This window comes from Lemur catta, chromosome 4 (genome assembly GCF_020740605.2).
Source record: "Lemur catta isolate mLemCat1 chromosome 4, mLemCat1.pri, whole genome shotgun sequence".
Classification (NCBI taxonomy): domain Eukaryota; kingdom Metazoa; phylum Chordata; class Mammalia; order Primates; family Lemuridae; genus Lemur; species Lemur catta.
The window spans coordinates 103294366-103321653 of NC_059131.1; the positions used below are offsets into that span (position 1 = coordinate 103294366).

The 27288-nt window shown below is 34.0% G+C and overlaps 1 long non-coding RNA gene across 2 annotated transcripts; it reads right to left on the reverse strand.

Annotated features, from left to right (window-relative positions):
- Positions 1-2688: 2688 nt before the first annotated feature.
- LOC123637354 lies at positions 2689-25479 on the reverse strand. Of its 2 annotated transcripts, XR_006734820.1 has the most exons (4): positions 25287-25479; positions 22503-22619; positions 18184-18300; positions 2689-3362 (listed from the first exon to the last, which is right to left on the reverse strand). It is a non-coding gene; the product is annotated as an uncharacterized LOC123637354 (long non-coding RNA). The 2 variants fall into 2 exon arrangements; XR_006734819.1 differs by lacking the exon at positions 25287-25479 and having other exon boundaries at positions 22503-22709.
- Positions 25480-27288: the final 1809 nt, after the last annotated feature.

Genomic DNA, 27288 nt, shown 5'->3' on the forward strand with positions numbered 1-27288 from the left:
TTACAATTAAAAGAGATAAATATTTTCGTATATATCTATTCCCTCCACCTTTTTGTAATCAAAGAATATTGTCAATACCTACTACGATCAGCCCTCCATAATCACAGTTTCTGCATCTACAGATTTAGCCAACCACTGATCAAAAATACGGTATTCATGGATTCACACCCTTGGATACAGAGGGCCAAACTTTCATAACTGCAGGTTCCACAGAGCCAAGCATCCTTGGATTTTGGTATCTGTGGGGGATCCTGGAATCAATCCCCAATAGATACTGAGGGACATCTGTATATTCCTTCTTTCTTAATCTTCATTGAATTTTAAATCTATAAATAAGTATACATTTAATGCTTATCAACAGTGCTATGGCAATGCCTCTCTAGATATCTTATTCATCTGAAGATTTTCTCAAATAGACTCCTTGAGAACTCAAGAAAATAGTATTGCTTGAGTTCTTGCCAATTAATAATAGTTTGCCTTTAATAATTTAAGTGAGTTTTGATTCAATAAAGGGATTTACTCCATGTGGTGGTTAATTATATATGTCAAGTTGACTGAGCGAAGAAATGCCCAGATACCTGGTAAAACATTAATTCTCGGTGTGTCTGTGAGAGTGTTTGTGGGAAAGAATAGCATTTGAATCAGTAGACTGAATAAAAAAGATCTGCCCTCACCAATGTGAGGAGGCATTATCCAGTTTGTTGAGGGCCTGAATAGAACAAAAAGGCAAAGGAAGGGCAATTTCTCTCTTCTTGAGCAGGGACGTACATCTCCTCCTACCCTCGGACATTAGAGTTCCTGGTTCTTGGGATCTAAACTCTGAGACTTAAAATGCCAGCAGCTCTCGCATCCCTGATTCTCAGGCCTTCAGCCTAAGACTAAATGATATTACAGGCTTCCCTGGTTCTCCAGCTTGCAGATGGCAGATTGTGGGACTTCTGGGCCCCTATAATCATGTGAGCCAATTCCCATAATAAATGTTGTCTTATCTAACTATTTATCAATCTATCTACCTATCTATCAACTATCAGCTATTTTTTTTTTTATGGAGAACACTGACTAATGCATCCCATTTCCTTTTATACAAATGGTTTACCATAAAAATGTTCAATAATAATCTAAATTTCTTTCTAAGTTATTTGTTCTTTTTGCCTAAATTCCCCAAATATTTTTATTTCTTTTTCTTTTTTTTAAATTCTAGTTAACTTACTTTATGTCTTGGTGTTAGTTGCTCTGGATCAGTATTTTCAATATGGATTCAACATTTTCAGGTACATTCTGTGTCCTTTCAATTTGTATTTTGTTTTCCTTTTCTTCTTATTTCAGGAAATTCTCTTGAATGATAATGTTTGGAATTTGTTTATTCGATTTCTTCAGGGACTCATGTTACCAAATTGTTGGATCTTCTTTGCCAACAGTCAATATTAGTAATTTCTCCGGGATTTTCTTTTTTATTTTTCTTCATTAAAAAATAAAATTGTCCTCTTTTTCATGTTCTACTTGTCTTAGAGAATTTTTGTTGTGTTTATTGACTCTTGTGCATACTCTATGTTAGACTTTATTAGTAAAATGATGTTTTTCTAGTTTCTAATTCTTTCCTGACTTTCATGGCTTTATTTCTCATTTTTTTTTCTAATTTGGATTTATCATTGTTGTGAACTGAATGTTTATGTCCCCTCTAAATTCATATGTTGAAGGCCTGATCCCCAAAGTGAGTGAGTTGGTTGGAGGTGCAGTGTTTGGGAGGTAATTAGATAAGAAGACAAAGAGAGGGTAGAGCTCTCTATCTCTCTGCCATGTGAGGACACAGCAAAAACGCTACCATCTTGCAAGCCAGGTTCACCAGAACCTGACCATGCTGGCACCTTGATCTCAGACTTCCAGCCTCCTGAACTGTGAGAAAACAAATTTCTGTTATTTAAGCTCCCCCGTCCGTTTAAGCTCCCTACTCTATATTTTTTTTGTCTATTATTTTATTATGTTACCCCATGCTAAAATAATAGTATCATTTCATGTGTTGTTCATTTTCTCAATGTCTTTCAGCTTACTTGAACTAATAGATTACAGTTCTAAACTATATATAATAGGAATGTCTTTCTGATGTTCTTTCACCTTTGGTAGGAATATTATTTTGTTCCTTAGGATTAGATGTCAATAGTTTCATATTGGGTTGTTTTTCTTTAAGATTAGTAAATAATCTTTAAAAGGCTTGATTTAGATGGCTTTTCTAATTTCACCAAGTCCTTCTTCTGTTGGTATTTAAACTATGGTGCCTTATTCTCCAAGATTTCTACTCCCTGTTCTACCCACTTTTGTCAGAAGTTTTCTTCCCTTTGTCTGTAACTATCTTACTTTATTGTGATTGCTTTACTTGAAGACCTTTTCTAGCATGGGACCCTGTCTTGAAAGAGAGTTCTAGCAAATCAGTTTCTGGGATCTTCCTAATTCTTTAGGACTCGCTGAAAAAAAATCTGGTACTTACTCAATACTGGTGTGGACAAAATTGCTGCCAGTTTCACATACTCTTCTTGCATTTGCCTGCCACAGTTACAAGTGACTGTTACTTGGCTGTTTGGAGATTCCCACAGGTCATTCATTTGCTTTCATGATTTTGTCTTTCTCACATAGACACTGATATCTTGTTTGTCTTGTGGCTATTAATGGTTCATTCTCACCCACTTGTATTTTGAAATTTCAAGGAAGAAATTGTCACCAAGTTTTATTATAGTAGTTGTCTGTTTATTACAATGAATTTTGCTTTTTTTTTTCTATGTAGCTGTCTGGTGGAATGTGGAGAATAAAGAAGATCCAATAACTATACTTCTACCACTAAGCCATCATCCCAAGTTTTATCCTTTCCTTTCAACAATAATTTCTGTACTTAGTCTCTAGGACACCATTTTGAATGGATTCTTAAACATTCACATTAGGAAATATTTCTTACTCTCATTTGCTGGACATATTTCATTCTCCTGCTGTATAGAAATGCTGAAGCAATCCATCAATCCATCAATCAATACTAAAACTATTATATTCCCATACTCATTGCTAAAGTTTATTAGTTGTCTGTTACTGAATACCAAATTAGTCTCAAAGCTTAATCCCTTAAAATAAACAAAAACATATCACATTGTCTGTGAATAAAGAATTTAGCAGTATCTTATCTGAGGGGTTCTGGCTCAAGGTCTTCTGTGGTTTCAGTCAAGGCATTGGCCAGGGCTTCAGTCATCTGAATGCTTGAGGAACCACTTCCAAGATGCCTCACTCACATGGTTGCCAGCAAGAGTCTTCTCTTCACCATGGGAGCCTCTCTACAGGGTGTCATCAAGACACCGGAACTGGTATTGTACGATGAGAGTGATCTAAGAGAAGTAGAGAGACAGTGGCCCAAAGTCTTTTATAACCTAATACTAGAAGTGATATAACATCACATCTGCCATAATCTGTTGGTGACAGAGATGAATTCTGATACAACATGGAAGGGAACTACACAAAGATGTGAATACCAGTAGGTAGGAATCCATGGAGGTTATCCTAGAGAATGGCTACCAGAGTCTGACCAGTGTCTCACAATGATTCATGTATTTTCCACATGAAAATCTCACTCATCTCATACTGATGCTCTGAAAAGTCTCATCTCCTTACCATATCAGCTCATAGTTAAGGGTGGCATCATCTAAATTGGATCTAGGTATGGATTAGGATGCTCAGGTTTAGCGTATTAAGTTCCTTGAGTAGAGTTTCTCTCAATTTATGCACCTTTGAAATAGACAAGTTATATTCCCCTCATGCTCCTAGCATACAGTGGTGGTGGAGATATAAGGTAATTACTGTAAATTGCCCTACTCAAAATCAAAGCAAAATTGGAGGGACACAGGTGTCACTGGTCCTAAGCAATTCTAAAATCCAGTTGAGCACATGTTAGAAGTACCTTATTTATTACTCAACTTTACTATTTTACAATTTTACTCATTTTACCCTAAAATGACTCCCCTGGGCTTTTGATGTGACCCTTCATGCTCTTAGTTCTACACTTTGAGTCATCTTTTCTTTTTCATGAAAGGTAGCACAAGTTTGCAGAATAAAAGCCTTATTAGCCCGCTTCTTGCCAGTAGAATTTTAGGAGTCTAAAGGTCTCTTTTCACTGTGTACTCCTTTTCCCTTTCAGACAAAGTTAGCAAACTTTCTGCATATAAATTATTCAGAAATCATTCTGGGTCTCCTGTGAGTCTTATTGTGGTTTATTCCATTAGACAAAAGTCACATCCACAAATCTCTCTGAAATAAGCCTTTCTACTGATTAGGCTTTGCTGAGATGGCTGAAGGACAATGCCCTGGAGTTTCTTTGAAGATCTATTATTTAATTTAGAGGATCCATAAACACTTTAGAGAGCCTTTGGGGTGTGTGTGTGTGTGTGTGTGTGTGTGCGCGTGTGAGGCTGAATGTACTTTTAGACATCCTCACTATTTAGAGATGTAAGGCAACAAACATTGATTCCTCACCATTTCTGAGAACTCAACAAAGGATATTAAAAAGCACACTCTTGGCTTTATCTTTGAGCCATGTTTTACTGGCAGTGCCCTAAATTTGATCTTGGCTCAGAACCTGTTTCTTAATTTTAACATCATTTGATATCTGTCGAAGATAAGGATTCTCAAAATCATCAAGCTCTGATTCTTCCATGTTTAAAATTCTTTCCTCTAGTGTAACACTCTCCTCTCAAATTTTTAAGTAAAGAGAGAAAATCATATGGCATCTTCAACATTCTGGCTAGAAATTCCCTTAGCAAAATATCCAAGTTCGTTAGATATATTTTGTACTTCCTATATTATTGCAGATGAATACATTGTAAACTTTCTACCACCACATAACAAGGATCCCCCTTCTTCCAGTTTCCAATAACATATTCCTCACTTTCCTTTAAGTCCTCACTGGCAGCCACATCAAAGTTCATATTTCTAATAAGAAATAGTCCTTTCAAAGCAAAATACTCTTTCTTAAATATGATTTTCAAAGTCCTTCCAGCCTCCACCCACTGCTCAGTGACAAAGCCTCTCCCACATTTTATAGGTTTTTGTATTGACAGAACTCCACTTCCAGGTACCATAATCTATACTAGTTTTCTATTTCTATATAAAGAATTACCCTCAATATTTAGTAAGGTAAAACAATATATGTTTATTTTTGTTACTATTTGTGTTAGTCAGGAATTCAAGTGTGGTTTATCTGGGTGATTCTTTGGTCAGGATCTCTTGTCAGATTGCAGTCAAGATACTGTCAAGGGCTTCAGTCTTCTTAAGTTGTGATGGCAACTGAAGGATCCACTTATTTGTTTAAAAAATTATTTGTATAAATTTATTAGGTACAAGTGTAATTTTGTTACATGGATATGTTGCATGGTGTGAAGTCAGGGCTTTTAGTGTAGCCATCACCTGAATAATGTATATAGTACCCATTAAGTAATTTCTCATCATCCACCCCACTCCCACCCCTTTCCCCGCTTCTGAATCCCCATTGTCTATCATTCCAGACTCTATGTTCATGTGTACACATTATTTAACTCGTACTTCAAAGTGAGGACATTATTACTCATTTTGTCTTCTGTGTCTGAGTTGTTTCACTTAAGATAATGGCCTACAGTTTCATCCATGTTGCTGCAAAAGACTTGATTTCATTCTCTTTTATGGCTAAATAATGTTACAGCATGTCTATATGCCAATTTTCTTTATCCAGTTATCCATTGATGGACACTTATGTTGATTCTGTATCTTTGCTAGAGTGAATAATGCTGTGGTAAATATATGAGTGCAGATATCTTTTGGATATAATGACTTCTGGTTTGGGGGGCAGGGTGGGGTGGAGTAGATACCCTATAGACAGATTGCTGGATTAAATAGTAGTTCTACTTTTAGTTCTTTGAGAAATCCCCATACTATTGTACATAGCAGATGTACTAATAGATATTCTCACCAACAGTGTATAAGCATTCTCTTTTCTCTGCATCTTCATAAACATCTGTTATTTTTTGTCTTTTTTATAATAGCCATTCTAACTGGTCTAACATGATAACTCAATATGGTCTTAGTTTGCATTTCTCTGATGATTAGTGATATTCAGCATTTTTTATAGGCTTTTTGGTCATTTGTATGTCTTCTTTTGAAAAATGTAATTTGACCACTTTTTAATGGGGTTATTTGTTTTTTGTTGTTGTTTAGTTGTTTGAGTTTCTTGTCAATTCTGGATATTAGTCCTTTGTTGAATGAAGAGTTTGCAAATATTTTCTCCCTTTTTGCAAATTGCTCATTCTATTGGTTATTTCTTTTGCTGTGCAGAAGCCTTGTAGTTTAATTAAGTCCTATTTGTCATTTTTGTTCATTTGTTTCCTGTGCTTTTGAGATCTTAATCATGAATTCTTTGCCTCAATCAATGTTCAGATGAGTTTTCCCTAGATTTTCTTCTTGAAGGATCCACTTATAATATGGCTCACTTACATGGCTATTGGCAAGAATCCTCAGTTCCTTATCACATGGGAATTGTTGTAGCATGTTATTAAGACATGGTCACTGACTTTCCCCAGGGCAAGTGATCCAAGAGAGAGAGAAAGTGTCTAAGGCATTAGTGCATTGTCTTTTATGAGCTAATATTGGAAGGGACATAACTATAATTTTTTTGTTTGCTATTGGTCATTCCAAATACCTCAGTTACAGCATGAAAGGGGCCTATATAAACTTGTGAGTACCTTCAGGCAGGAGAATTGCAATTGTATAATGTTGCACGTGAATGAATGTGTATATTTATCAAATTCATTTTGAGAAAGATTATTGTGGCAGCACATATATTTAATGCACTCAATCCAGCTTTTATCAGAAATAACAGTGATGTTTTCTTCCACACCTATCATGTTTATTCTTTCTCAATTGGTTCACAGCATATATAATATAAATATACATATAGATGTGTGTACATATATAATATATATTCAGTTTTCATATATAATTTTGATAGGAACTATATGCATCTTGGGAACTGAATCATTGTAACTTCTAGCTTTGTGGACTTGGTTTTCCAGAAAAGTCTAGTCTTCTGTTGATACACACACCAAAATGAAGTAGATATTTCTTGATAGGTATCAAAATGTCACAGAATTCAAGTCCACATATAACCTTCTTCTTAATATTAACTTTTTAGATACTAAAAAGATTTTAAACTTAATCAAAATGGCAAGTCAAACTGAAAGTATGCAAAGACAGATCATATTTATCATATTTTAAATTATTTATATATAACAAATGAAATTTCTGTGGCTAAGCCTATCTCAGAAATTGTGCTACCACCTGGTACAAACTCCCTCTCTAGACGATTAAAAAAAAAAGACAGAATAATGCATGGATATTAAAAATAAGGATACTCCTATATTTATGGCTTTAATAGGATGTGGCATTAACCTCATTCAGAAGTAGATTAATTCATCCAAAGAGAATTTAGTCATTTTTATGAATAATTTACTCAGGCAGCTTTTAAAGCCATTCATGATATGTTTGCCTCTCTTGTAATTTACCAGGATGAATATGTCTTAGAATTTTAAGCAAATATAACTTATTTTTATTAGTCAGAGATGACACAAAGTCATGTCATCTACTTACATATGTGCTGACTAATGTGTTTTATTCACTGAATAAGAAATCAATACTGCATACTCAATTCAGTTCAGCCTTTCTGGTGAAAATTAGGTAATACTGTTCCAATTATTTGATCCTCTTTCACTCCAAAAAATCATTTTCTGTAATGGAAAAGCCTCCCATGAACACATATTTTCACTGCTGACTATGAGATTATCATCATGAATGATGTGGTAAAAGATTTAGATAGAGTCATAACTCAGAGCTAATATTTTTCTTTTATTTTACAATTGATAAATTGTATCCTATTTTTTAAGTTTAATGGCCAGTACATTAGTACCATAAACATTTCATTGTTATGCCCCTTTAGTTTTTTAATTTATGAAATTAATCTATTAATAATCATTTATATCTTTCAGCAAAGTAGTCAGTGTTGGTTTTGTAATGTTAAAATTGACATTAATCACTTTTTCAGAGATATCTTTCTATCTCACCTTAAAATTAGAATTGTAATATAATTCTTATTTAGTAAGTATATTGATACCAGCTTCTGTAATTATGGCATATTTGTTTTTACTTGTCTTCCAAATCAGCTGAGGAAGCAATGTCTATAAAAACCAACGCCCAAAAGCCACATCTGTTGAAATTACAAAGTGTTAAAGAAAACTTGGCCGGTCATGCAGAATAATCATGTATAGAGAAGATAAAGCACACTGCATATCCACCTGCCAATAATTGCATAGCACTTGCTCATGGTGCACTTGTTATTCATGCACGTTTTGCTGTGCAATTTCAAATAACTTTCCAGCTCACATTACCTTTGTACATCAAAAATTATTGTAGGTGCAGCATTGTAGCCCGTTGTGAAGTTAGAAATAGAGAAACGAAATACTTAGGATTCTGGAGACAGCTCTTCTTTTTCTGACACTGTCAGAATAGCCTATTTTGTACTTTTTGTTCACTTCCAAAAGAGATTTTTCTCATGTAGTTAGAACTAATGATGCAGAGAAGCTTAAGCCTTCATTTAAAGACCCATAGATGCATTGAATTAAGATCATTAAAATGACTGGTCTGGTTTGTAGAAAGTAGTGTGCATTCCCAGCATCTAGCAGAATCATTGTCTCAGAGAAAACACTAAATATATTGGTTAAATGAAATTTAGTTGAAAAATAGCCTGTACAGAAGAGAAAAACCAGTATACATATATTTCTGAACGGAATGTTTTGGACTTAGGAGGACAAGTCTTCAAATGTTTAAAGTATTAATAGAATTGAGGTTACTCCTATAGAAGATGTGTGTATATGTATACACACAGAGAGAGAGAGACACACACACATATATAGAATCCTATAAGAAGATATCTTATGGGATTAATGAAAGAAAGGTGCAGAGCAACAGATTTTAGCCCACTGTGAACAAGAATTCTTTACTGCTGTCGTCATGAATGAGATTAGTTGCTGTCTTCCTTCATTATTAGAAATATATAAACATAAGTGGTAAGGTAGCCACCAATTATAAATCATATAGATGTAATTCCTGAATTATTAGAGGTAGATGGGAATATTGATTAGATCCAATTTACTGTCCAGACTCTATGATTTCACGTTGTCCACATGGCTAAATCATTATGCCCATTATATCCATTATATACATTATGAACATAATCTCTAAAGTAAGAAGCCATCAAAAGATGACTGTAAGTAGTGCCGGGCACAGTGCCGTGAAAGAGAACTGAACTTCTGGAGCCGCACTCTCTGATTCCAATGTGAGCTCTGCAACTTATGAACTCTGGCATTGGACAAATAATTTAATATTTCTGGGTCTCAATTTCTTCACCTATTGGTTGGACAGTAATAGGCCTACTCACTGTTTTTGTGAAAATCAAATGAGGTAATATATGTAAAATATATGCTAAATAGAAAATCAATGTTCATAATTATTAACATTAAATTTAAAATAGCATTTATTTGTCTCATTGTATTCTCAGTATTCAATTTTGGAGTCATAATTTTCAATTGAGCTCTCTTAAATATTCCACTAAATTTACAGTCTCTCTGCTCCCTTCATTGTAAAACTTTTTCAAATACTTGTCTGAAGTCTCTATTTCCTCATCACGTTTTTCACATCCATTCCCACCATACACTACTAACACTGCTTTTGTGAAAGTGAGAAATGACCTCACACATTGCCAATTCCAGTGGCCATATCTTCATGTCTTCATCATTCTTTTCCCACTTGATTTCTTCCTTCCTTCCTTCCTTCCTTCCTTCCTTCCTTCCTTCCTTCCTTCTTTCTTTCTTTCTTTCTTTCTTTTTTTTTTTTTTTTTTTTTACACAGAGTCTCGCTCTGTCACCCGGGCTAGAGTGCCGTGGCATCAGCCTAGCTCACAGCAACCTCAAACTCCTGCTCAAGCAATCTTCCTGCCTCAGCCTCCTGAGTAGCTGGGACTAACAGCTATCTGCCACCATGCCTGGCTGATTATTTTTCTATATATTTTTAGTTGTCTAGCTAATTTCTTTTGATTTCTGGTAGAGACAGGGTCTTGCTCTTGCTCAGGCTGGTCTCAAACTCCAGAGCTCAAATGATCCACCCACCTCTTCCTCCCAGCATGCTAGGATTACAGGCATGAACCACCGTGCCCGGCCTTTTCCCATTTGATTTCACAGGGACATCCTGCAAAGTTGAAAACTCAGTTTTTCATGAAATATTATCTTCTTTTGATTTCTAGGATATCACACTTTTCTGACTTGCTCTTTGGTCCCCCTTGTCAGCCTTTTTGCTGGCTTATTCTAAGCTCCCTTAAATTTTGAAGTGTCTCACCGATGGTTCATCCCTTAGACTGTAACTATGCTTTCGGTAAAATATCTTGTGGTATGGCCTCCAATATTTTTATAATATATACATATATATATATATAAAATTCTGACTTCTCTTTGAACTTAAGGCTAATACATAGTTTTGTCATTACCATTTGGCTACATATATAGGCATCACAGACTTAGGTATACATTAAACTCTTGATTTTCACCATCAAACCTGATTCTCTGTTACTCCCTCTCATTAAAAAAAGGTCAACATCTACAGATTTTCTCATCCAAAAATACTGGAGCCATAATTTCTTCACTTTTACTAGTACCCCATATCTAAACCATCATAAAGAAGTATTGATCTTATTTTAAAATTTTTGAGAATACATTCACTTTCATCATTTTCAAGATATTTACACCAATATGGTAAATTGCATTTTCTGAATATGGCCATAAAAATATCTGTCATCTTACATGCTCTGCTTAAAACATGATCTTGACACTGCTCCCATTGAGCAATAGTATCTATGTTCCCTTCCAATGAAATTGTATATAATTTTGTGGCTGCCTGCACCAATGCAGCATGGCACATGTAACCCTGGGTGACTTTTAAGGCTAGATCATAAAAATGCCATGCATTCCCTTATTATTTTAAGATGTTTGCTCTTGTAGTACAGTCATTATTCTCTGAGGAAGTCCAAGCATCCATATGCAGAGTCAATGTTGTTGAATTCTAACCAAAAGTCGCAGCTAAGATTCTAGTCAACTGTATCCATACAAATGCAGAAATCTGTAGAGGATTCCGACTCTCAATCATGGAGTCCTCTCCATTCTCAGTCATCTAGTCATCTCCAGCCTTCAAATTATGCTTAAGCTTCACTGTGGAACAGAGAAAAACCAGCACCACTGTGTGCTTTCTTGATCCACATAGTAAATGAGCATAATAAAATTGTGCGAGCTTACAGTGGGTTATTACATAGTAAAGAAAATGAAACAGGCTAAGTGAACTTTCTTACCTAAAATAGTGTAATCTCTTTCTATGTTGTCTGTCTTTCTTTACTTGACAACATATAATCTATTCTAGATAGAGCAAAGACAGTCACGTTTTATGAGTTTCTTTTAGTATTTTATTATAAAAATCTCAATATATGGAGAATATATACAATTTAAAAAATTTCTATGTATATAGAATTTTACTATTTGTTTTATGTTTTTATCTTTTTTTACTGTGTTGCAACATCTCTGCCTCCTTTTATAATAAAAAAATTTTGAATACAATTTTAATTCATCTCTTGGCTTTTAAGATATAATTGCATCATTTATCTTTCATAAATTTTTAAGTGATTAATACAATGATCACAATACACATTTTCAACTCTATACAATTTATCTAGAGTTATTAATTTACCACTTTGAATAAAATATAGAAAATATACAATTGTTGAAATAAAATAGGTCACGTATCTTACTTCCCAACTTTTATGCTTTAGTTGTCATATGTATCATACATATATACATTATAAACTACATTAAATAGTAAATCATATTTTAAAGAAATTAACAGCAGAACAGTTTTTACTGTTATTGATGTTGTTCTTATCTTCTTAAAGATTATAGTTTCTATCTAGTATCATTATCCCTTGAGCCTGAAAATATTTATTTTTATGGTACTGTTCTAGAAAGTATTAAAAGTATATTTAGCATATTTTATCCTTGAAATATGTTTTTTCTAGATTAATTTTTCATATACATATATGTATAAATATATAATCTGCTCTTTTCTGTTATTTATTATTTCTGATAAGTCAAATCATTGTCTCCCTCAACGTAAAATGTCATTTGTTTCTGTTTCAAAAGTTTCTCTTATTTTTCTCATATCTTTAATTAACTAAGATGTGCTTTGGTGTGATTTTATTTCTATTAATATTTTTCAAGCGTGGTACTCATTGAGCTTTTTAAGTGTCTGGATTTCTGCCTTTCAATAGATTTGGAAAAATTTCAGCCACTATTTCTTAAAATATTTTCTGAAAATATTTTATGTTCTATTGTTTCTCAATTCCAATTGCATTGTGTTAAAATATACACAGTATATATTAGAATATATATGCATTTGTGCATGTATATGTTTATCATAACTCCCTGCTATAGTACTCTTCATTTTCAGCTTTTTTTCTGTATATTGTATTGATCAATTTCTAATGATTTATCACCAAGTCCACTGATTTTTCCTTCATTTCTTTTCTGTTGTTAATTCCATCCAGTTGTTTTTTCTTCCACTGTTATATTTTTAGTTCTACAAATTCCACTTAATTTTTTTGGTTTCTATGTCTCTTCTGGGATTTCCTATCTTTTCATTCCTTCATAGTATCTTTTCCTTTACATTCTTGAGCATAATGATAGCAGCTTTAAAGACAATTTCATCATATGGGCTATCTGAATGAGTCTTTCTTTATTCTCCTTTCATTATAAAAAGGGGTAACATTTTCTAATTTTGCTAAATTCTAAAAAATATTTTATTCTGCACATTGTAAGTTATATGTTGTAGATACTCTGGACTACTCTGTGTATCTATGAAGAATATTGATTTTTATTTTTCTTCATAGGCACTCAACTTGGCTGAGCACTGCATACTTTGACTTCTACATGGTCATTAACATCTGAAAGCTGAGTTCAGTATTTTAGCTTTAGTTGGGCTCCTTGGATATGCATGCACATTTCAGAGGTCAGCGAAGGATTTGATCAGAGATTATATATGGAATTTTAAGCTTCTTATTCTTGAATCATAATTTCCAGTATAACTCCTTTCATTTTCTGGCAGCTGAGATTACTCTGAACCAGGACCTCCAGTTCAGAGGATTCCTATATGACAGTGACCAATAAATGTTATATATTAGTATTAGTTATTTGTTATTGAATTAATATATTTTCTTTTGAATATATTATCTTTAAAAAAGATTTGTTTTTTTTTCTCCTCCTGAAGTGAGTCATATTTCATACTCAGGAAGCAAATGTAGATATTTTTGTCAATTGATCATTTATTAAGAAAATTTGCAATCATTCTTAATAAGGGAAATAATGGTGAAATGAATTCTTCTGACAAGAAGGATTTCATTACTCTCCTTTAAATCAATTCTATATTATCTTTATCTTTTGATTGCCTTTTATAAAACGCTGCTGGAATCATAATTCTCATTAGACTTAAGATAATTTTCTACTTAATAGTAAAGCTTCCCTTTATGGTCTTTTCATGTGCGTGATTGCTGACTCCTTTTCAAAATATTTTTTGTAGACATAATCTTTTGAAATTTTTACAGTTAATGAGTTACATGCTAATAATATAAGCAATAATATTAATAATAAAAGATTAAACTAATCTCCTTTAATGCGGCAAAAAAAAATCTATGGTTGGAAATCAACGCTATTGCAGGGTGGATTAATTCATTAGATAACCCAGTTGATATGTTTGGCAGTGACCTCTGAAACGCATGGTATGCTTAGGATCAAATGTTTAAGTGGATTTTAAATTAGTTGAAATGAATGCTGAAGGAAATGTACATGGGATAACAATATAAATTAAACTAAAAGGGAATAACAGTTCATGATAATTTATAATTATAGAATATGGAATACATCAGTTTTATTTGCTTTACCTTATAGGCAGCACTGACTTTGCAAATTTTTACAAGTGTTGTTTCTTTGAACAATAGTGAGAAAGAGATGACAAAAGAGAAAATGTTGCACAAGCACTACTCTACAAGTTGTGTGGACTTGGAAACACCATCCAAAACATTTGAACCTCAGTTCCTTTAGATGCAATATAAACATAATGATGCTTACCCGGCAGGTTGCTCTAAGGATTAGCAATAACTTATATGCATATCTACACTATGTCTGTAAGCTTGGTCTCTATTTGGCATGCAATTTCATACCATGAAGGGTAACTCTACAAAGTACCAACCCTCGATAGATAGTGAAATCTAACAGAAAACAAACCACTCCATATTCCTCCCATACACATGTGACCACTCTGCTTATTTAATGAGAGAGTAAAGGGGCAAAGTAAAATTGACCACTTTAAATTATTTATATTTGAATGCTTTGGCTACTAAAGGCTCATATGTTGTCTAAGATTCTAGAATATTGTAGAAATTCTTTTTTATAGGTAGCATTTTTACATCTGAAATAGAAAGATTTAAAGGAAAGTTACTATGAGTGGCCATTTTTTTGACCGATTTAGGTAGCCAAACTTCACTGAGAAGGAATAATACCTATGAGCAAAGAGAAGACAAAAAGAGAGATATAGACAGAATTTTAGTAACATCTGACAGGTTGGTTCAAGTCTCCCTGAAACACAAGTATACCACTGGAATATATTCGGTTGTTTATTTTATCCTTCATTGCATCCGATGAATAATAAAGAATAAACTACGAATTCTGACAATCAGCAAAAGAAGAACAGAGAAGGAGGATGTATGATCAAGTATAATCACTCCCCTGAATGAATCAGAAACACACACAGACGTACACACACATACACAAAATGTATTTCCCCCTAATGAAAGCACCAGCATCCTGGAACAACATAAACTTCTCATTTGAGAGTATGCATGAGAAAAGGATATGTTGGATTCTTTCCTCCTAAGTCTAAAACATGCAGAATCTCAAAGCATTAGTTAGTTCTGTAAGTATTTTTTGTTTGTTTGTTTTGGTTTTAGTTTTGCTTCTTAATTATTTGCCATATTATACTAGTTTATAAAAAAATCTAACATACACTGAAAATTAAATCACTCAAGTTTGAAGGCTATGTGTCTTATCCATTTTATCTCCAGCACATAGGACAATGCCTGGCACTGAGTATTATTTCAACATGTATTTACTGCATTCATTGTTGAATGTATCAATATGTGGTTAGGAAAGATGTTCATGCATCAGTGAATAAGCGGTGTTGGAGAAGTGGTATGAGTATCTAGAACTAGACTATACAATCTTTAATCATCCTTCCTATTCCCAGAGTGTTTGAACAAATGCACCAAAATTGATGTCTTGCTAGGATAACCTCAATATTAACAAGTTTAAGATTGTCTCAGGTCCTTCTGGTAAGTAGTTTTGTAGGTATTAGAAGTCATGCTTTACCCTAAAACAATCAACCCTCAAAAGATAAAGCATGGTGGGAATCTCCCTTCCTTCATGATCAAGGAACCTGGCATAACCTGAAGCCTGGGTGATAACATTCAGAGAATCACCTGGAAAAGTATTACCTTCCAACTAGAAAAATGTGTGGCCATTTTAGGACGCTGCAGGTTATCCATGATTGATTTACACTGAGTGATATTGCGTCGGTATTATTTGAGCTACATATTATGTGGAACCTACACATACTACCTTTATTTTCTTCTCATCTTCAGTTTTAAAATTGTAAATATATTGTGTACTTTTTATTACTGCAAACACTGCACACCTGTAACAAAAATGTGCAAGATTCCCCAGGACACTAACACAGGTCACTATTTAGATAAAACAGGGTACCTGAGTAAAAATTAAATATGGAATTCACTTGCACTTAATTTCTTGTGCCTATCCCTTAAATAAGTGGAGAATATGCAGGATTTCTATTATATAACCCCAACTTCTATTTATTAGTATGTTGTTCACTTGAAATAGTCCTAAATTATGGACTGATTTTGAGATGTCAGTCAAGTTCCTGATATGTCCTCTGGTCATGAAGTTCAGATTGACCCACTTCTTATTGTGAGGCCCACAACTTCATTTTTCCTCTTCTGTTCCCAGCATTACAAAATATGCCTGCCTTTAATTAATATCCTCCTTAATCCAATGAAGTATATTATCATTCCATTTTTTTTACACTTTTAGAAATCAGTTAACTGAGAGAATCTGCCTCTGAAATAAGAATCTCAGGCTTTGGAAAATCATGGAACATAATAAATTTAGAAATTCTAACCAAGTGACCTTTATTATATATTAAAAAAACATCTATCTTAACGTAATATGCAAAATTTTTGGCCTTCTTTTCTCTAAGGCCTCACGTCAAAGATATCTTAGTAGAAAAACACATGTTAATCATAAATAATGTCTTACACATGATTTGGGGGCTCACCAATGCATATACAATTTTTTTCTGTAAAATTTTATTTAGCTCTCAAATTAAATACATATAGTAAGTCTAGCATTTATATTATTCTATCAGAATACCTGAGGATTCTTTAGGTGGTTGGTCTTATTTTGACAGTTTCTAAAATTTCTATTTTATGCACCTATTGGCCATCATCAAAATTTCATGAAATCAGAATGTCAGAGTTGGCTGTAGATTTATTTAGGGTATGAATAAAGAAAAAGTGATGTGGAGATGAAGAATATATCAGCATGTACTATGTCTCAGGAAAATGCTATGAATTAAAGAAAAAAAATATCTGGCTAAATACATCTCTGAGTTCAACTTATTCTTGTTGAAAGGCAGGATCACAAGGTTCAGCATATTTTGTTTCACTAAAGTAGAGGTAGGATCCTTATTCTGTTACTTAGGGTACTTATTCTGTCCAACACTTCATCTTCTGCCGCAAGATCTGAATGCCTACAGTCTATAGCAGAGCTTAGCACTAAGTAAACTTCCCTTTAGAAATAACAATTGTTAAAATTATCTTTGGCTCTTTTTTCAAAAACTTGACTCTCAGCTTATCCCAGTGACTTTCAGCTGCTGAGTCTGGAAGAATAATTATTGGATAAGAATATCAGTGGTTTGGGAAGTTTTTCCTGCCAAAAACGGGATTAGAATAGCTACATTAGAAGTCCACTTGCATGCTTCTTGAAATAAGCTGCATGTTCCTCGTGGACTAAATACTTTCTCACTACCCTCTATTATAATATTAACTCTAAAAACCCACCTTGTTGGAGTAGGGCTGAAGCAGAGATGTGCTCATGTGAAGAGAGAAGAGGGTTTTAAGGATGCTAAGTCAAGGAAGTCTCTGAGCTTCACTTGTGTGTTTGTGAAATAATCTTTGTTTGGAAATAGATAGATAAAATAAATAAAAGATTTGTTTTAAAAAGCCTCAGGTTTGTTGCCTGCAATCAAATATCAATCTCAAAACAATTTTGCCTAAATTCAGATATTTGCAAACTTTTGTTAAGAATTTTGTCATATCTGAGTATCATTCGTATTAGTATCATCTTTATTTTTAAATCAACTCACATTTTTTTCTTATGTAAATTATTTTCAGAAGGAAATTTCTATCATTACTGTAAAATTAAATGCAAAACTTTTCTCTATTAATAGAAAACACAAATGTTTAGGCTAATATTGTCTTTGAAAATACAGGCCTTCAAAAATTTAGGTCAGTATAAGAGTTAACCATTCAGTTTCATGAGCCCATAATCACACACAAAGGGGACTTTTACACAAATTGCTATTTTGTTTTCAAAAAACAGCTTTTGGCTGACACTGGAGATGATAGAAATTAAGTCCCCACCCATAGGAGACTACATGAGCATGAGATTTGAAATGCATATTATCTGTGACAAAACACTCAATTAGAGGTGCTAAGTCATACTCCATTGTTAAGTGGAAGTGGTATATATGACATCAGGCTTGAGTCGGTTTGGAAAACACAAGTACTTTCATGGGAAAATGGCTTCCACCCAGGATATACTGTGTTTATATTTTTGCCTCTCCCTAATCCATACTTAGGAATTCTCAGAGAGTCTTTTCTCTAGATACAATGATACAAAAAGTATTGCTTTATACCTGGTTCCACATGACATGCTACCACAGGCCAGAGGTGTATTGCTTCCATCCAGGGTTGCTCAGAAAGACAGGAAAGTCTCCCAGTGGGCAAAACATTAAAGAGCACAACTCAGGTTTCTGTTGAAAATGGAGAGGGAGCTGAGGTGAAGATATAGTTAACAATAATATACTATGTAGTTTCAAATATTTATCAGACGGATATTGAATGTTCCTAATACAAATTATAAATGTTTGAGATAATGCCAGGTTCAATGTCAAAATGTCATGTTCGTATTCCCTGGTTCTTTGACTCCTTGCTTGGAAGAATCGCAAGCCCGGCCAATACAATGGAACAATCACAAGCACAAAGCAATTTACACAAGCAGCATTTATTGCAAAGCAAAAGTATGTTCCAGAGAAGGAATGCGTCTATCTTTGTGAGTGGAGACTACCCTAAGTTTAAAGACAGAGTTTAGAAAGTATAGTACACTCTCAAAGTTGGTAGAGGGCGGACTGCTCCAATAAGAACAGCATCACCCCAGGCTTAGGATCTGTCCTTTATGCTAATCCCTAATATGTTAAGCTGGGGGTGGAATATTCATGAATTTTCTGGGAAACGGGTGGAGAGTTCCAAGAACAGCAAGTTCTCCCCATTTTTAACCTTGTAAGGCAACTTCTGGGGGTTGCCATGGCATTTGTAAACTGTCACGGTGTAGGCAGGTCTGTGTATTAGCATTACTAATACATTAGTATTAGCATTACTATGCTAACTTCTGAGGGTAGGTCACCTGAGGACACTGTCACCTTGCTTGTACACATGCTCCAAAGACCCCCTTTTGTGGCCTTGATATCTCCACTTTTGGTTTTTCTACCTCTTTCTGGTTGGTCAGTCTTTGGAGACCCCTATTGTAGACCAAACATCTGTTCAGTCCTTGCAAACCCCCTTGACAAGGCAGATGTTCCTTTTTGGAATCCCCCTCTTGTCAATTTGTTCCTCTTGATAGACAAAGCATCTCCTAGTGCCATCTCTTCCTCTTCCTCCCTCCTTATCTCCACTTAACAACAATGGATATGCTGAATACACTCACCTGATAATTGTACATTATGTGTATCAGAGCATCACTATGTACTCATAAAGATGTACAATTATTATGTGTCAATTAAATTTTTTTGAAAATGCTTAAGCCTAAATAAATAAATATTTAATGGTTTATCTGATGGTTTATCATACTACCAGGAACTTTGAAAAAAGTAAGATTGGAACAAAAAGCAGGCTGTTAGGTCCCCCTCCTGTGGCAGGATTCCTACAACACTTGACTGGTCAGGTCAGGGCCCCTGGTAGCCGAGTAGTGTTTTGAGGTCTCCAGTTTAATTGTTGTGTTAAGTTTTTTGCTTAATATCCACTTAATTTCTGTTTTCTTGGGTAAAAGGTGACTGAAATATGTACAAACAAAAGACTTTTTATCAATAGGATTTTGTTGCTAGACCTCTTCATGGTTCCTGAAGATGGAACCTCCCTTTCACAGCACCCCAGCCATTCGGATCTCCCGGCTCTGCCGTCCTGTGACTTCATCCAGACTTGGAGCACAGAGAAAGCTCATCAGACATTTCAGTATATTAAGCCCAGACGCAATAGAAGTTTCTTCTCCTTACAATCCAGTATTATTGACATGGGAAATACAGAGCTGTGACAGTTATACAACACATTTTTGAACTATACTTGTTATCACAACTATGCAGAGCTGGAATAGTACACAACCCATACTCTATCTGTTCATATAAAATAAACACATTAAAACAACAACAAAAGAAAACTGTTTATAACTCACTGAGGTGGAACATGGCATGGGGCAGAATATTAAAACAATCCATGCAGTAAAAAATAAAAAAATTTATGTGAACTTGACTTTCCTGAAAGCCTCAGAAAACAGAATTTTTATTATGAGATAGTAAAATGACAGAGACGGTACCATACCTTAATCCTATCACTGGAACAAATCAGGAAAAATAATTGGTAAGAAAGATGGACTTTTAGGTAAAATATTTAAACTCTATGTGCCATAGATTGTGTATGTTCTATCTTTTCAACAGAATTTTTTAAGAATAACATGAAATAATGCTTTAAAATGGAAATATATTTTACTTTAAGAATAGTAATTAAGAAGTATCAATGAGTATTTCTGGATCACTAATAGAGTCCATAATACCCTTAAAATACCGAGAGTAATGTTGGATCGACTTTGTATACCCTGCCCTCCGCTCTTCCTCCCCTGTGTCCCACCTCCCCTCCTCGCCCTTCACCCCTAGACACATACTATCTTGGACTCCTGTGGATCTCTTAGGTAAACCTCATTGTTTAGGCTCTGATACTCAAGTTTTATTTATTTATCTATTTATTTAGGAATTTTACAGGAATTATTGATATGAACTTCTTTGAGTTAATAAAGGAGTCTACATTTTACAGACCCAGCTAAATACACTCACAGTTTGGCCTTTTCAGAAATCAGACCCCATCTCTAACCTCCCCCCACCCTGAACTCCTCCCAGTCTCCCTCCCTTATCACCTATATGAATTCAAACATGAATGTAAAAGAAAAGTGGCCTTTATGTGTGATTCCTCTGTTGATCAAGAATAACCATTATTCTGGGTCACTGGATAAAATGGAGGCAAACATGTGTGATGGAAAGCTTTGCATTGTGACTAGGTAGGCTGTAAAGCTCTCTTTGTAAGCTGAAAAATGGTTCTGTTTTGAGACAAAAAAAAAAAAAAAATTGCCTCATTTTAACCAGAGTAGAAAAATAATTCTTATCACAAGGAAACTAATTGTCTTTATACTTATATTGCTATCTCCAAATGAGAGCAGAAAGTTCAAGTCCATTTTTTATAGATGAAAGAAAAACTTGATGACTTCAGAAAGATAAAATTGAAAGGTTATTTAACTGATAAATTCAACCAGCTAAAATTAGCCGTCATAATTATTGACAAAATTTCATTGTAATAAACACCAAAGTCTTGGCTATTAATACTTCCTTTGTCTGTAAGTGGATTTAACGTTCTTGAAATTAGAAGCACATCAACCTCAGTTTGCAAATTATAGTATTATATAGCAAATTGCATGGCAATAGAACAAAATTATGACCTATACTCTAGAATAAACCATGTCCTTGTCCATAAAATTCAGTGTAATTTAGACTTTTTTATATCTACAGCTTTCTGTGTGCCAAATCAGACTGTAAATTGAAAGAAAATTATATTGAAAACAGTTCATCAAATATTAATAATGCCCTAAAATTTGTTGAATTCTGGTTAATTATTGTATAATTAGATTAAATTTTTTACTTATTTTGAAAATGGGTTTCAATGATTCTGAATATTTAACCTATTAGAGTCTAATAGGGGCCAGTTTGAAGTAGCAATGATGGTGCCACTTACTGAAGATGCTGGCTTTCAGTTCAGGCCAGCCATTCATCAGCAAACAGAAAGGACAGAGGTTAATTAAACCTTTAGCTTAGAAGAGAGAAAATAAAAGTTATTTACAGAATTAATCTAGTTATCCAAGTCATCTCTTTCAGGACCAGTAGTAAATCCTTAGTCAGCTAATCAAACAAGACAGAATTGTAGTTCTGGGCACACCATTTACTCGGTGTTAAAATAGAGCTTAGTAAACCAACTTCCTGCTATGGGATTCTAATCTGCAACTTAGAATCAAAGAATCTTAGAAAGAGTAAAATGGCTTGCTTCCTTTCAGATCTCTCCTATTTGCAAGGCAAACGATGATAGCGAAGGAAAAATGGAATAAGAAACTTGTTACTGCCGTGCACATTTACTGGAATAATACCAGAAAGTAAGAGCTAGAAATGAAGATACTTTCTTAAAAATAAATTGAAGTTAATGATGTTTTTGTATAGGCTGGATTAGCAGATTGGGACAGAACTGATAAATAAACAGCTCCGATTTTAGGCTCTTCTTCATTTTAAAGCCATTAAGACCATCTAGCCCAGTCAACAAACTTGTCAAGCATGCAGCCTTTGGGTGCTTCCCAGTTGCCTTAGAGTCTCTTTTAGTCTCCATCACTGTGGTTCTTTCATTGGCTCCAACAGTGAAGAACGCAGTCTGTACATAGCTCATATGTTTAGCAATTTCTACCTAGAGGGTTTTTTTTAATATTTGTCTATTTATATTTACAAACTCTTGGCCCAAGTTCTGCCACTAAAGAAAGAATAGGCTATTACATAACTTGATGATTTATATTACATAAATTGTAATATAAAACTGAAAACAGTGATTTCAGAAACACAAGTATCAAATGAAATATTAGTAAAAATATTTTTTCAATTACCTGTAATCTAAGTTTCACATTTGTGAGATTACATAGGCTGTGTCTTTCCGGGCTAACATAGCTGATTTGGGGATTATGGATACATTTTATAACATCCGCAAATACAGAGCAATTCGTCTGCAAAGCAAAAGCAAAATATTTTATAATACATACAGGATTTTATTAAACTAATGGAAGCAATATTGAAGAACTAAAAAGCTAATTACAATGAAGTTATGGCATTTATAAACATGGTGACATGATTGATACTTCAAAGGAAAACGATTTGGATATCAATAGTGAATGAAGCCACAGAAAAAATGAGTAAAGGATTTAGAAATTTGGCAAAAATGAAAACGTATGAACATCCTGTAAAAGCCAAACATAAATTAAAAGAATTTAAATTATATTAATACTATGATATAACTTGGTAGAAAAAGTGCAAAATATTCAACATGATTCATTTTGTATTATTTTTAAGATTTTATTTTATAAAATATAGCTTACATTTTATTTGCTATTTGAAAGTTTCAATTTGTTTCTAGATAAATTCTGAACTAAATTTGAAATCAAATGTCACAACACTCAGAAATAACCATTCTGTATAAACTTACTGTATAAATTTATTTATAAGTATATAATTTTATACAGATATATATCCATAAAACAAAATGTTTTATAGCTGGATCTTTTTTGTTCAGATGAAATTTCCTATTAAATCCTAAGCGCACTGTGAAACAGACCTCTTTAAAAGCACATGTGGGAACCTGAGTCTCATGATTTTAAGCCCTAGGTATTCAGGAAACAGTTTGAAAAAAATTAATAATATTCACTAGTATGGACATAGTATAACTTATTTAACAAAACTTTTAGAGTAATGTATTTTAACAATATTTGTACCAACTACAAGGATACAATGAGTACTTTTTCCTATCCAATAATTGCACCTATTCATATCCAATAATCGCATCATTATAGTCTATATTTAAATTCTAAAAACAGAAAACAGTGATTCTGACAGTATAAAATTTTTTAGGATGTTAGATATATATTACCAAACTACTTTCTAGTATAATTACAAAATAAAAATACTTAACAACTTGTCTTTTATTGAGCTATTGCTGTTTTAACCCTATGTTGTATAAGGGTTTCCATTTTTCTCACCCTAACAATTTTTTTAATTGCAAGATTTCTTTTTTTGTGGGGAGGGATGAGAAGACACGCTCCCTTGGCTATTTTTGTCCATTGATGTTCCATTTTTTGAAAGTTGTTTTTCTTACATATATTATGAACCCTATATATAATATATAAAAAACTTTATTAACAAATTTAAAATAAAATATCTAGACAGCAGAGTTGAATATTAATGTAAAAGATAACAAACTTAAAGATACTTTCATAGATCTGAAAAAAAATGAAGTGAAAAGTATGAGAATAGATACATAATATGTAAAATATATGCAATGAAATAGTATGCATCTTTTAAAATCAAGAAATTTTATAATCATCTATTACATTTTTAAAAATTCAATAAGGATATGTTTTAAAAAACACATGTATAATCTAGAAAATAATGAACATGAGTGAGGTGACAAATCTCAAAAATTAATTACCTGAAATTTATTTTTATTGATGGGTTAAAATAAATAAACTATCTAAAATAACTAGAATAAAATACCAATAAAGTAAATATAAAAAAGAACAAAATAGAAAATCAACTGAAAAATACTTCAGCTAATATAAAGTATATACCCTGTATTTTTTAAGTAAAAAAATAAAAACATAGTATTCTTAAGTTCCAGCAATAAGCAAAGTCATAATGATATAAGTAATCTTATTAAGAGTCATAGTAAAATATATTACTTAGGAATAACATTAAAGAAATTGTGCTTTAAATAGATATATATCTTTATAGAGGTAAATATATAAATGTGTGATTAGAGGTAGGATTCTATTTTTCTATTAAGTTTGTTTTTTCATCAAATGCAGTTATATATCTTACTATAGATATATATGGGTATTGATTTGCAATATTTATTATATACACATCTATAAATTAATAAGATGTATGCCTCCATTTTCTTCAAGCAGGTAATTTAAAATAAGCTATTTATTCTCTGAAAAAGCAGGAAATAGACCATGAATGTAAAGAATTGGTCAACACCAGAAATAAACTAAAAATAATACTCAGGCCAGTGTTTCAATATGGTAGATGGTGTTACCCGAGTTCCTGAAAAAGGCTGAGCACAGGCCACCTTTACTATTTTGAGATATGAAGACTATTTTGAGATAGGGGAGATTCTATTACTTCTTTCATTGTTAATAGTCCTGGCAGCAACCAGGTGGCAAATACAGAGGGGTAACCGGAGAGCCTTTAATCAAGGCAGTAGTTACAAAGGCGTAGGCAGGCGTGGTAAGGAAAGCAAAATGGGGAGTAATGGATGATCCAAGAACCACTGGAAAGTCTTCAACCACTCCAGCCTGAGGGGGAGAGGGAGAAAGCAATTTCTGAAGCCAGTAGAGCTATAAGAAATGACTATCTAATGAAAGCTCTCACCTAAGATGGAAAAAAAAGAACAAACAAACAAACAAAACAAACGCAGCCACTTCCCAACCCAGCCACCTGGGGCGGGAGCCGGTGGGATGAACACCTGCGGCTTCGCCCCTGCGGGCAGCGCCCCCCACTGGCCGTGGCGCCCAGTAACACCCGGAAAACACCTTCCTAGACTGTATCAGTTTTCTGGTCCTCCTGTAGCAAATTAACACACATGTAGCAGTTAAAACAACACAAATTTATTATCTTACAGCTCTGGAGACGAGAAGTCTGGCCTGGCTAAAATCAAGGTGTCGGCTCAGCTATATTCCTTTACGGTGGCTCTAGGTGCGAATCCGTGTCCTTGCCCCTCTGGTGTCCAGGGGCCACCTGGTCCCTCCGCGCTGAGGTGGCCTGGTTCCAGCGCCTCCAGCCAGCGGCGATGCGTCTCTGCTCCTGCCGCCCGTCCCCGTCTTCCCCGGGCCCTCCCTTCCCCGTCCGCACCCTGCAGTCCCGGTCGGTACTCACCGACTTTTAGCAAAAATTCATCGCACACGTATCAACAGCTAGAAATGGGGGAGAGGGTATTTTATTTTTAAATGTCAAAGATGATGGCCTACTACTACACCTAAGCAGAAAAACAAAGAATAAAATGAATAAAGCAAAAATTACGAAAAGTATCTACACACTGAATCTCCTCAGAATAGCAAACCATAAAAATAAATTTACACAAAGCTGTGTGGGATGGAGCTGCAAGGGAAGAATCCTATCCATAGTCAAATTGTCAGTCGTCTGCAAAGGCAACAAAAAATACTCAGTGACAAAAGGCTTGAAGACACTGCAGGACAGTCAAGTGATCACGGAGCAAACCAGCTCTCCCCACTTTCTCACCTTGTTGCTTCCAAGACTAACTATGTACGATGCGCTGGCAGAGGATGCCCTTCGTCGCCGTAGCCCAGCGCGTCGTTTCATCCTGAGACGCAAAACCCAGGCCGGGCCGCTCGCCGGGTCCCGCGGCTGCAGCCAAGGAAGCCGCGCGCACACGGCTCTGCCTGCCCGGGCTGCTCGCCCGCGCCTGGGGGACCAGCCCACAGGGGACCCCAGGCCTGTGCCGTCCCTCGCTGCCTGTCAGTAATGAAGCCACTTCACGTGACTTCCTGTGTGGGAGACGTTCTGTCTCAGCACAATGAGACAAGCTGTTAACTAGTGCACCTGCTTCACACACACCTTCACACACAAACCAAAGAAATTAAAATTAAATTAAATTAAAAGTTAAACAAGAATGAAGTATCAATATTAATTAGGCAAGAAGTTTTTTATTAAAATGCTCTACAATATTGGCGTGATATTGAGAAAATTTTAATGCAATTAATAAAAATATAATTACATATTATATGTACAAAATATACTTTTATATATTTATATATTCTATATTTTATAACTCATATATAAATTATATAAAATACAGCTGTATATTTTTATGTAAAGTTTTTAAAAATTTATTTCTCAATTTGTATTTTAATATGCCTGAGTATTACTGTGTAGTATATTGTACAGTGGTATTTTACTGTTTAGTATATTGTACAACGGTCTTTTTCCTCATTAGAATAATTATTTGTCTCATTGTTCATTAACTATTTTAATTAATACCAAAACGATGTAAGTCCATTTATATTCTTAGATTTCTGAGTCTTATGTTTGATAGGTCATAGTGCAACTGAGATCCATAATACATGGGAAAATAATGACTGCATATATTATAGAATTTTTGCAAGGACTAATGCCAATGAAATTGTTTTTAAATGTTTTTATTTATAATGTTTTCATATGGCAAGTTTTTCTCAGTGTGTATATTTAATTTTATACTTCCTTCTAAAAAGTCTACATACTTCATTGGTTATACTACTTTATTGATTATATCTAGAGGTGTATGTAAATTAGAGTATCTATAAGAGAAAACCTATTTAATAAATGTTCAGATACACCATTCCACCGATTCTATTTTTTCTATACATGCCAATATGGGACTATGGTTTAAGTTGGAACCTATAAATTCCTATGCTTCCTATATTGTCTTATTATTTTAGATTTTGCTATATTTTGTAACTCATCAAAGATCATTTTAGTCCAATTCCAAAACGTAAATAGAAAATTATTGTCAATTATTGATTAAAGGCTCCTTCACCCCTGTTAGGTAACTCAGATGTTAACAGGCCGAACTTTCCAGATGAAACGTGGTTTTTCATCATACAGATCTCAGTGGAAGCTCTCTTC